This window comes from Macrobrachium rosenbergii, chromosome 39, assembly GCF_040412425.1.
Source record: "Macrobrachium rosenbergii isolate ZJJX-2024 chromosome 39, ASM4041242v1, whole genome shotgun sequence".
NCBI classification, from domain to species: domain Eukaryota; kingdom Metazoa; phylum Arthropoda; class Malacostraca; order Decapoda; family Palaemonidae; genus Macrobrachium; species Macrobrachium rosenbergii.
The window spans coordinates 20645909-20659177 of record NC_089779.1 but is presented as its reverse complement, the minus strand read 5'-3'; the positions used below and the strand labels follow the sequence as shown (position 1 = coordinate 20659177).

General features: G+C 43.8%; 1 protein-coding gene across 4 annotated transcripts in view; it reads left to right on the top strand.

Annotated features, from left to right (window-relative positions):
• mon2 (Mon2 homolog, regulator of endosome-to-Golgi trafficking) overlaps nt 1-13269 on the top strand; it is a 318335-nt gene that overhangs the window by 89497 nt on the left and 215569 nt on the right. The gene's annotated exons all lie outside the window — the stretch shown is intronic.

The following is a 13269-nucleotide window of genomic DNA, read 5'->3' as shown; positions in this document are numbered from 1 at the left end:
AGTTTGGGGATGATGGGATAGATGAATGTAAGGAGTTAGTACGGAAGTTGTTAGGGACAGTGCCAGATGGAGTTAGAGAATTTGTGAACTTGAAGCGGAAGGAGAAGAAAAGGTGGACGAATGAAAGGTTGACTTGGGGAGAAATTTTGGAAATTGTAGAAGATTATGAGCTTGACAGGGTTATAAAAGAGAGCAGAAGTGTAAGTGTAAGGGCTGGGGTAGATGAGAGAGTACCAGAATTTGGAAGCTTTAGGGATGCAGTGTTGAGGGGCCCAATGAGAATGGCCGATAGTGTAATAGATAGGAGTGTAAGAGCAAGTAATGTGGAGGTGCCAGTGAGGATGAATGGTGGGGTTTGTAAGGGAACAACGGGTTGGACGGGTTAGGGATAGTAGTGTACAAAGGGGAAGGTCGATGAGTGGAAGTCGAGCGAAGTGTTTTAGATGTGGAAAGGAAGGACATACAAAGAATGAGTGTAGGTGGGCTTTAGGAGCGTGTTTGGGTGTGGGCAACCGGGACATTTGGTAAGGGAGTGTGTACGAAAGATAGGGGTTAAATGCTACCGGTGCGGACAGGTGGGTCATGTTGCTAATGGTTGTAGGGGTACCAGTGAATGTAATATGTGGTAACTGTGGTAAGAATGGGCATTATGCAGAATGTGTTCAGAACCGAGAGCGAAGTGTGTCGAATGTGGAATGGAAGGGCATGTATCAAGTGTATGTAGACGAAAGAGGGTGACTGTGACAGCGAATTGGGAAACTGAGTGTGAAGGGGGTCCAAATGGGTGGATCCTCCAGGATGCAAGCGGTGCGTGTGATGCATGTACGTGAGGGGTTGTTGCATGAGGGAGGTTTTGCTGGAAAGACTGACGAGTGCATGGAGCAATTTGTTTTGATAGAGTATGGCAGAAAACGTAAGAAAGGGAAGAACGTAAGTGAACGGAATGATCGTAAGTTGTGTGATAGGGTGTGAGTGCCAAAGTGAAAATGAGTGATAAAGCGTGTAATACGGATGAATGGGATGGTATGGATAGAACGATAGCATATGCGGGTTTGATATAACTGAGTTGACTGAATGTGTAGGGGTTAGTGAACGGTTGGAGGTGGCGAAAGTGTAAGAGTAAGAGAGCGTAGCAGTGATAGACGAGTGATTGAAAGCATGAATGAATCGTTGCAAAGAATTGGATAGGTCAATGAGCGAATGGGATGGGTTAGTTGAAGAATTGGGGAGGTATTTGGGAACGAGTTAGAGGGTATAGATGAGATTGTGGATGAAATTGAGAGTGGTAATAGTGAAGAAGATAGCGTGAATCTGAGAGAGAATGGAGGAGAAAATGTAAATCTGAATGTTGCTGGAAGAGAGAGCGAGTCTGAGAGAATGATTGCGTGCCCATGAACGCGATCTAGAGGACCTGCTAGTGAGCATCCGTGGGTGTTGCGTGAGGCGATTTGAAAGAGGTGTGAAAGGTGTTGGTTGGGAAATGCTAAAAGGGGGAGAAATATAGAGGATCAGAAATTTGTTTTTATTTAGCATTTCCCAACGTTTTGTGAGAGAGAGAGAGAGAGAGAGAGAGAGAGAGAGAGAGAGAGAGAGAGAGAGAGAGAGAGTGTAATTGTCATTGTGAGTGGTTCGGTTGTTGGAGTTGGTTTTACGGCTGTCTCTCTGTCTGTCGGTCTGTCGGGAGTTTTTCGGTTTTTGGGGAAGTCTTGGGCAGTTGAGGTCCAACCTTTGAAAGTGAACGGGAGTTCGTCTGTTTTTTGGGACCACATTAATGGTTCATGTGTCTCTTCTTTTTTTGTTGGTTCGTTGTTGGTGGAGGGGTCGGTTTAAGTTTTTTTTGTTTCGTGGGTGTGTGCTGTGATTGGCGACCGTGGACCTTATCCATCTCCAGCAACCGAAGATCAGGTGAGTGTTGCGTGTTGTGTTGTTTGTGTGGGTGTGAATACTGCCACATCATTTCTTTTTAAAAATTTATTTAGCCTTGTTATTACTTTAAAATTTTATTTATACAGTGTCATTACAATGTGCCATTTCCATCAGGTGCATGTAAAATTTGTATTGGTTTTTCTTACATTAGCATCAATTTAAGTGTATAGATATATGTATATTAAAAGGACAGTACACATTTTTAACTATCAAATGACTTACCATATTATTGACATTATGGGATTTGCTTATAAGGTTTTATAAGTCATTTTTTGACCTAAGTTGAGAGTCTTGAGCTGAATAAACACAATAAGGTAAGCTGTTTCTGTATGTCTTTATATATGCAGTACAGTATAGTATGGTGATGAGAATACAGTAATTTTAAAAGTCACCATCTAGTGATTGTATGCAATACCTTTAGAGGAGAATATGCAGTTCATTGTTCTAGATTTCTGGCCATAGAGACACATGGTACAGTACAGTGTCTCTATGGCCAGTTGCCTTACAGTATTTGGGAGCAGACCAGCAGCAGCTGCATTGGAAGCTAAATGGTAGATCTTATTCTCAGTTTGGTTAAATACAGGACTGATTCAGGTTTAATGCTTTTTTTCCTGATGGAGTCATCCAAGTGGGATTTGGCTTCTTTATTTACGTCATTTCCCATCCCGTCGTAAGTGGATATTTGCCTAATGTTAGATTGTAAAGTAGTATCTCATATTTTAGCTTTCTTTCCTTCCCTCTGATAAGAAGGGATGTGCTGTATTTGTTTATTCAAAAATGATGGATAGCAACAAAGGCAATTACGGCTTAACTCCATCTGAAGGGTATACTTTACTGACCTGTTGTTATATACATGTACAGGCAGTCCCCGGTTATCGGCAGCCTTGGTTACCGGTGATCCGGTTTTACGGCGCTTGTCTAGCAACGACGATAACCAGATTTTCATCGCTGATAACCAGTTTTCGGCGCTGATAACTGGTTATTGGCGCTGATCGCCTCTTATCAGCGGCGCTGATCACCGGTTATCGGCACCGCTAACCAGGGACCAGTGCTATTATCGCCGATTTTCGGTTAGCGGCGATTTTCGGTTGTCGTCACACTGTCGTGAATGGAACCCCGCCGATAACCAGGGACTGCCTGTATAGAGAACTTTGCTTCTTTGTGAATCATTCATGGTCTGCCCTCAAAATTTAAAGGACTAATATTAACATGTTGACTGCGATTGGCAATGCTGTGAAACGGCCCAATGGGCGTTCTCTTTAAACCCTCATAAAATCAGTAACCAGCTAGCTATTGACGTGAGAGGTGTTATGGTGTATCCCTAAGGTAAGCCGAGTGCTCAGCCAGTGTAAAAAGCGTGACTTTATGTGGTACGCTTCGCCTGACATAACAAAAGTCTTAATTACAGGCGTTGTGTACCTAATATGGACATAATAGATGTGGTCATAAATGGCTCATGTCGCCCAAAACTATTAGAGACAGTTCTGCTGGCGTTGTGTACCAAATATGGTCACACTGTGGATGTTCAGTTATGGTGCATATCTCTCAGACTGATCTAGGAATTACCGTGTGCAACGTGTACCAGACGTGGCTCATACTCAGTGTGACTCTAAAAGGCACACATCAGCCCCGAATGATTGCACACGTTACTATAAGCGATATGTACCACATGTGGTCAACTGAAAAATGTGTAGAATTTCAATATATTGTTATTTTATAACAGATTTATTAGTCATTTGGTGTTTTGCAGACACACATGCACACACGCACATGTATGTACATGCACACACACACATATATATATTTCTGAGTCCAGCCCCGTGTCAGCGGTGAAATTCCATACTAACACGAATTTCTAGGTATAAAATGCTAGATATACCAGAGAAAAAGAGCTTTCAGGAATGCTGGGGTTACCCCCTGATCGAGCCCCTCTTCCACAAGGAAGACGTCGGTATAACCAAGGGTGAGTGAAAGGATCACAACCACAGAGCTACACTCGATAGATATCCCATGTCAAAACCCTCAAGAACATTTACACCATCGCCACCTACATTCATTCCATTTTCTAGCAGGTGATCGTCATCACCAGAATTTTTGTGCCTGTGATATTTTGGATGTTTCCTGCTTTTTCGCATGTCTTCTAGCAGTTTCACCATCTCTAAGTTAAGTACCATCTTATTGTGGGGTTTTTGTATAAGTGTGGCTGCATCAGTCCGTAAAATACATTTATGAGATTGTTGTTATGACGCCATGTTTCCCAAGCCATGTCGACCAGTGAGATTACCCTTCCAGTTTATTTTGTTTGGGTTCTCTTTGTCGTTATATTATAATCTTTTCCCCTGGATCTCATCCTGGCGGTGTTTCCTGGGCGGGTGTTTTATTGGAGTTTTGTTTTGTATGACTGACCCCTCATGGCGGGTTCCCTCTATAGGGTTCCCGTCATTCCCTCGCAGGGTTTCCCCTCCGGGATGAGTTCCCATGTTAGTCTTACTTATTTACCATTATTATTATCATATATTTGCGTTGGTGCTATACATATTTTGTTACCTTGTTCCTTCGGGTAAAGCGTCAGCTCAATTGTCTGGCCGCTCCTCGGAGCTAGGCTCAGGCTTGACTAAAAGTTTTCATGAGCACATTATTCTTGGAATATATATATATATATTTTATGTATATTGTGTATATTTGTGATGGTTTTTTATTGTATATTGTTGTGTGGGTTTCTTCCCTTGCCTTTCATATTGATAGGCTCGTATTGCTTCCTTGACCTCCCGCCCTCCTAGTAGGTTAGGCGTGGGGTGGATCATCAGGTTGAGGGAGTTTTGTTGCTGTTTCCTCCAGTGGCCGTTATTTGGGTGGCAGAGTGAGACCTCTTTGTCCTCCCCCTTCTTTTCGGAGTAGAGTTCATTGGGTGTGCCTCCTCTAGGCTGTATTGCCTTTTTCCCCCCCTCTCTTTCGGTCCTGGTTGTATTTCGGCACAGAATTTCTCTCCCTGTTATTTCCTCCCCCACCCTTCCCTTGTCCCTTTCCGTTAGCCTAGGCCATGCCTAAACACGGGCGTTGAACTAGGCTTTGTCTAGGCAGGAGTCAGCGTGTTGAGTCCTTGGTCGCATCTCCTTTCCTCGGGAGTAGGCTTGTCCTGCCATAGCTAGTATTATTTTCTTGGCGTGGCGTGTGATTGCAGTCGAGCGGGTGAATTACTTTCCCTTGTCTCCTGTTTTCACCTATCTTAGCCTACTCCTCTCCCCTACCCCACCAACCCTTCCTCCCCCCCCTCCCCCATCTCAGGCCAGCTCTTGCCTACTGTGCGGGTGACGCTAGATGGCGTTTTCTCCGAGTTGGCGACTACCTCTGGTGGAGAGATTCGTTCCCTACCAGAGCTAGTCCCCGGCAGCGCTGAGTTTGTTTTGATGTTTCGTTTACCACTCTCCAAGGATCGAGCGGGTTTCGAACATTCTATCTCTTGTTCTCGACCTCTCTCCGTCGATTTGCTTTGGTTGGGTTGTTGGCGCCTACTCCGGCTTATATTATACTTGGCCTCGCGATGACGGTCGCCTCACCCACCTTTAGTTTCTCTGGCGGGGAGATTCGGGCTCCGGGGGGAGAGATACCTCCGGTCTCCGAATATGATTTTTTCATTGTTACCATCACTTGTATCTTATATATATTTATATTATCTGGCGGAGTGAGCTTCTCACTCTGCCACTACACTTATTTTATATGTTTTAATTGAGATCCGGTGTTCTGCCCTGGGGTTCCGCCGTCTTTATTGCTGGCAGCCCTTGTGGTAGGGCCCTGTTGTCTCAGTGCTTCCGTTCTGCCGGAGTATTCCGGTGACCGGGAAGTAACTTGCCTACCACTCTGTTTAATTTATGGCTTGGTGGTCCCGTCTCTGACGAGGGGTTTTTCTCTCCGCCGGAGCATTCCGGTAGTAGGTTGAAATACCCTGGCCTACCAGCTTTAGGTTGCTTTTGGCACGTGGTAGGTTCATGTACTTTTTCGTACACTTACAGACTGTTCGTTGTGAGGAGCCGGGTGCACTGCTTCCTCCAGCAACCCTATGGACACGTGGTGTGCTGGACCCACGCTGGCTGTGCGGTCCGGTTGGATGACCTTATTGTTTGGCACCCCGATGGCTGTGAGGTTTGCTTTGCTCTGTGCGCTAGCATCCAGGACGAGTCGGTAAGATTTAGCTTCCCATTTCTTACATCCCTCATATTTGTTTAGTGCTTATATTGGTTTTTGGTTTATATTTCAGTTCAACACTAATTGCCTACTTTCTTCCAGGCGGACGAGTCCTCAAAGAAGACTTCCTTTGAGTCTCTCTCCGCGCCTGGGTGGCTGGGTTCGAAGAAATGTACCGTCAGGAAGCCTTATGTCCTCGGCGCCTTTTCTGGGACTTGCTTTACCCGGCGCCAAAAAAGCTGCTGCAGTTCCCAGAGGAGTTGGCCAACCCCATCATCCAGCAGATCCGGGATGCGACCCAGCCACCCCAAGAGGACATCCTTTATGCGGAGGTGTCGGAGGACGCCGCCACCTGGGACTTGGACCTGGAACCTATGAATACAGAGCCGGACCAAGTGGTAGGTAGCGAGGTAAGTGAGGTTGCGGGGCGGGCGCCCTTTGATTCCCCATCTTCCTCTGTATCTTCCTTTTCAGGGTTTGTAAAGTCTTCCACCTTGGGTGACAGGGCTCCATCAGCTGTCCCCAAGTTGAAGCTGAAGACTTCATGGAAGGCGAAGGGCTTTAAGTCCTCGTCTTCCAGGAAAGCATCTCCTTTCCCCCGTCGAAGGCTAAGGTCCCCATACCTGTAGCCTCCGGGAGCAAACCTGGAACCTCGGGCAAAGGCGCGAGTAAGAGGGCACCAAGACCAAGCCCTCCTCGCCAGCCTGCCTTTGACCCTGAGGCGTTTGCGAACTCGCTTTGAGAGGTTCTCGGCGGAGATCTCGAGTCGAAGCTCTCAAAATATCGGAGACCCTTCACAGCCATGATAACATACTGGCGGGAATGGCTCGCCCGCGAGCCGAACCGCAGTATGATATCCCTGAAACGGCTGATCTCCCTCCCCCGATGTCGGGAACCCTTGGCGTTTTGCTCTTCGTGCCCATTCGACACGAAAGACACCTTGACAGTTTGAAGGTCTTGGCACGAGACGTTTAGAGGAGCTGGAGTTTTCCCTCCTGATCTCCTGCCTCCTTACCCAGGCTTTTTAGGCTGACGGAGGAAGCCTGGGTGCGCTCGGACAAGGTCCCTAGAGAGAGACAGTGATCTTCCCTAGGGACCAAGCTCAGTCTACTCTCCTGCGCACTCTTATGGAGTGGCAGGCAGAGAACACCAAGTTTACACCTTTCAAGGGCAACTACACCATGTTCGCCCTAGGTGATAAGTTGCCTACTCCCTGCATCAACAAAGTGGCTCTGGCTACGGCTCGAGCTTGCTTTGAAGGCAACCCTTTACCTCAATTAAGGGAGACAAACTCCACATCCCTGGTATTCCCGGTGGGTGAGGAGTTTTGGAGAGACGCCCGTCCACCTTTACTGTGGGAAAGCTGGACAAGTCACTGTCGTCTACTCAGTTTAGCGAAAGAGCTTCCCTAAGCTCCGGAAGCCTTGCTAAAGACAGAATTTGAGGCCCGGACTAGGTTAGGCCGGTCCTTGAACTCCGTCTGCCTCACAGAAGCGACTGCCGTCTCCTGTGCAGAAGAGCCCTTCTTCCAGGTTCTGGCTAAATCCCTGTTAGCAGGGTTTCAGTCAGACCTATATGACTTTATGGTGGCTAAGCTGGAGTGTAGGAGATTCATCTTTGCCGAGAGGCCACCATACGTCATGAGCCTAACAAGCTCATGAAGAGCTCTATCTGGGGCCCTAACCTTTTCCCAGAGGAAGACGTAGCCAGTGTGCTGAGCGAGGCTACTAGAGCCAACGAAAGTCTTCGCTCTCGTTGGGGTATCTCGCTTTAAGCCGCAAGACCCCAGAATCTGGCGGCTCCCAGACTAAGTCTGGTAAACGGTTCAGGAGACACAAGAGGCCTCATCATCAGACCTGTTGTTCAAGCTGTCCCGGTCTCGGCAGTGGCCCAGCTCTCCACCTCTAAGGCTCATCCCCAACAATACGTGCTGGTCCAACCAGCTCAATCCCTTGCTGCACCCTCGTACGTCTCCTCACCGGCGTACAATCCTACCTATGAGGGCCGTGGGTTCTTTCACGGCCTTAATAGGAGTGCAAGGGGGGGAAGAGGTCGGGCCCCTTACAGAGGCAAGTCTAACACCGCCCCAAGAGGAAAACCTGGACGTGGTAGAGGAAACAAACCCGCTTCCTCCCACTGAGAACAGTCAGGTAGGTGGTCGTCTTTACTGGTTCAGAGACCAGTGGTCCTTCAGTCCTTGGGCACACAGCATTGTGTCCAAAGGTCTGGGTTGGAGCTGGACCAAGGACCCCCCTCCCCTGATCAGGTTTTACCAGCCACCCTCCAGAGTCCTACAGGACTATGTGGCGGAACTGCTCAACAAGCGAGCAATAAAGAAAGTAAGGCACCTCAAATTTCAAGGCAGGTTGTTCACTGTTCGGAAGAAAGACTCCGGTCAGCAAAGAGTGATTCTGGATCTGTCGCGTCTAAATCATTATATAAAATTTAAATTTCGCATGCTTACGGTTCCACAGGTTTCGGACTCTACTTCCACGTGGAGCTGTCACCACCTCTGTCGATCTTTCAGACGCTTATTATCACGTCCCGGTTTCTTTGAGCTTCTCTCCGTTCCTGGGTTTCAGACTCGGGAAACAAGACTACTCCTTCAGGGTCATGCCTTTCGGTCTAAATATAGCCCCAGAATATTTACAAAGCTGGCGGACACGGTAGTACAGCAACTCCGGTCCCGAGGATATCCCTAGCAGCGTACCTAAACGATTGGATAATTTGGGCACCAACAATTCTAGAATGCCGGAAGGCCACGGCCACAGTCATCGAATTCCTGGAGTCGTTAGGCTTTCAGCTGAACAGAGAAAGTCCTAAGCCTGACTCCGAGTCCCGGTTTCAGTGGCTGGGCCTCCAGTGGGATCTGTCCTCCGTACACGTTATCCCTTCCACATTTGAAGCGGAAGGAGATAGCTTCCTTACCAGGAAGTTTCTGAGAGACAAAGCAGCATCCCGTCGGGCCCAAGAAAGAATCCTCGGCTCCCTTCAATTTGCCTCAGTGACGGACCTGCTCTTAAAAGTAAAATTAAAGGACGTAAACAGAGTGTGGCGGAGTCGAGCCAATGTCAGGCTCAGAGACAAGGTCTCCTCCATCTCCCGGATTTTAAAGGCGAGACTGCGCCTTGGTCCACAGTCAGCGGCCTGTCCAAGACAGTCCCGCTTCAGTTCCCTCCTCCAGCGCTGGTGGTTCACAGACGCCTCATTAAAGCGACTGGGGAGGGTATTCACCAAAACAAAAGTACAAGGAACGTGGTCTACAATGTTTCAACGGTTCCATATAAACACCTTGGAAGCTATGGCGGTATTTCTAACCTTAAAGAAAATCCGCCCCCCCAGCCGGATTCACATCAGACTGGTGTTGGACAGCGCCGTGGTAGTTCATTGCATCAACAGGGGCGGCTCCAAATCAGGTCGCATAAACCAAGTTATGGTAGCTATTTTTTCTCCCTGGCGAACAAGCACAGCTGGCATCTGTCAGCCACCCACCTAGCGGGGGTACGGAACGTGGTGGCGGATTCCCTGTCCAGAACCACTCCGTTGGAGACGGAGTGGTCTCTGGACGGAGAGTCTTTCAATTGGATTTGCTGCCGGGTACCGGGTCTCCAAGTGGATCTGTTCACGACAGAGAGCAACTTCAAGCTTCCCTGTTATGTGGCCCCGAACCTGGACCCTCAGGCTTATGCCACGGACGCAATGACCATAGACTGGAACAATTGGGAGAAGATTTACCTGTTTCCCCCAATAAACTTGCTGTTGAAAGTACTGCACAAACTCAGGTCATTCAAAGGTCAACTGGCCCTGGTAGCCCCTTACTGGCCGAAGAGCAACTGGTTCCCTCTGCTTCAGGAACTCAAGTTGCAGAGTCATCGGATTCCCAATCCCAGACTGACCCAAGTAGTACAAACCAAGACTGTGTCAGCTTCCTTAAGAATTCAGAATGCCCTAGTTTTATGGACTTTATAAAGTTTTGCTCAAAGGGGAGCAAACATTGACCCGTTAACACTCTGTTTTTGGAATCAGACAAGAGAGATTCTACTCTTAGACAATATGACTCAGCAGTCAAGAAATTGGCTTCCTTTTTGAAGGCATCTGAAGCTCAAACCATGACTACTAACCTAGCGGTTACCTTCTTTAGATCATTGTTTGAAAAGGGCCTTGCCCCGGCCACTATTACCACAGCTAAGTCAGCCCTGAAGAAGGTACTTTTATATGGTTTTAAAATTGACCTTACAGATTCTTACTTTTCATCTATCCCTAGAGCATGCGCTTCTGAGACCCGTAACAAGCCCACATTCTGTTACGTGGTTCCTCAATGATGTTCTTAAGTTAGCATCTGAGATTGACAACTCACAATGCTCTTATTTGGATCTGTTAAGGAAAACCTTATTTCTGATTAGCTTGGCTTCAGGTGCCAGAATTTCAGAGCTGTCGGCTTTCTCTAGAGGTGATGATTTTGTTAGTTTCCTCCCATCCGGAGAAGCCCTCCTTTCTCCTGACCATAGATTTTTAGCTAAAAATCGAGGACCCTCAAGACAGGTGGTCTCCTTGGAAGGTGGTGCCTCTTCCACAGGACCAGTCCTTATGCCCAGTCTATACCTTTTGAAAGTCTTACCTTTTAAGAACTCCACAGTGTAAGTCGGGTCCTCTTTTATCAGAGAGAAAGGTGGAACTCTTTCGTTGAATGCTATAAGGCAACAAATTCTGTATTTCATTAAACAAGCTAACCCGGATTCAGTCCCTAAGGTTCATGATATCCGTGCAGTAGCTACTTCCACTAATTATTTTCATAATATGGATTTTTCAGAACTTACCAAATATATGGGATGGAAATCACCTCTAGTGTTTAAACGCCATTATTTAAAAATCACTCAAGCCCTGAAATTTTCTACAGTGGCTGTGGGAGTATCATTCCCCACCTTAATTATCCTTTATCCTTCCCCCCTCCCCTGCCCGCCTGCCTCATTTACTTCTCTGCCTGCCCTTCTGGATAATCATGCCTCACTGCCTTGCTCCTCATATTGATATTATTATTGTCTTTTTATTATCTTTTGGTGATTGTATTTTGACATGCTGTGATTTTGGATTGTCTTAGGGGTACTGGGCTGTTTTTATTTTGCTCCATGTACCCCATAAATTTTCTCATGTTGTAGATGTCTCTCTTATGCTTAGATATAAGTTTATATTTACTCCTTATAATCTTTGTATTATTGAATGTATTTTGCCTACTATGTTGTTTTGTGTACCAATTTTGTATTCTACTTTTAAGGTCGTATTGCTGTATTTTCATGTTAGTAATCATTTTTTCATGTGGAGGGATATTCTCATTAAATCCTTTTCCATAGCTTGTGTTTTTTCTTCAGATCACCTTATATTTCCCTGTAGTTTGCAGTCTTGGCATGATTCTCTGTCACTATTTCACCGGCTGACACGGGGCTGGACTCAGAAAAGGATTTTGACAAAGGAAAAATCTATTTCTGAGGAAGGCCCCGTGTCACCCGGTGACCCTCCCAGAAGTGGCTTTCGCCCCCCCCCTACTTGCACATGCCAAGCCTGGGGGTGGTGCTAGTCTGGAATGAATGTAGGTGGCGCTGGTGTCGCCGGCCTGGCGGACGCCTGAGCGTGGGGGCTGGAACGGCTCACTGCTCTCTTCAAGTGGTTTTGACATGGGGATATCTATCGAGTGTAGCTCTGTGGTTGTGATCCTTTCACTCACCCTTTGTTATACCGACGTCTTCCTTGTGGAAGACGCTTTTATCTGGGGTAGTAACCCCAGCATTCCTGAAAGCTCTTTTCTCTGATATATCTAGCATTTTATACCTAGAAATTCTTGTTAGTATGGAATTTCACCGGTGACACGGGGGCCTTCCTCAGAAATAGATTTTTCCTTTGTCAAAATCCCATATATATATATATATATATATATATATATATATATATATATATATATATATATATATATATTATATATATATATATATATATATATATATATATATATATATATATATATATATATATATATATATATATATATATATATATATATATATATATATATATATATATATATATATATATATATATATATATATATATATATATATATATATATATATATATATATATATATATATATATATATATATATATATATATATATATATATATATATATATATATATATATATATATATATATATATATATATATATATATATATATATATATATATATATATATATATATATATATATATATATATATATATATATATATATATATATATATATATATATATATATATATATATATATATATATATATATATATATATATATATATATATATATATATATATATATATATATATATATATATATATATATATATATATATATATATATATATATATATATATATATATATATATATATATATATATATATATATATATATATATATATATATATATATATATATATATATATATAACCTTTGTATGTTTCCATGTGTACATGAAATTTGTAGTACACACACATGTGCATATAGGAATATATATAAACATACACATGAATATAATACATATAAGATGCACATACATGTTACAGACAGACACACATTAGGAAACATATATACAGGCTGTATTTTTGGCAATATAAATTTCTATTTTGCATAAATAAAAGTATTTATATACAAGTAAATTATTTAGGTCTTCTGCAGTTCTTATTCATATACTGTATCTGCCTATCTGTATACAGTAGCCCATTTTTCTGTATGTGTCTATCCATATATATATATACATACATACATACATACATACATACATACATACATACATACATACATACATACATACATACATACATACATACATACATGCATTACATACACACATACATATATAGACTGATATACAAATTACCCATTGTCTCAATATGATGAAAAGTTAATTTGTTTTTCTTATGTAGAAGCAAAACAGAAAGAATATTAATTTTATACTTGTACTCTAAATACTACATGATTTCCTTCATCATACAAAATATAAATGGATATTTTTCACCAAGAAAAGGACACTATTAATTTTTTTCAGAAGTAAAATGTTTACCAAACTGATTTATTTTTCTACTGAATTTATATAAATATAATCTAGGGTTA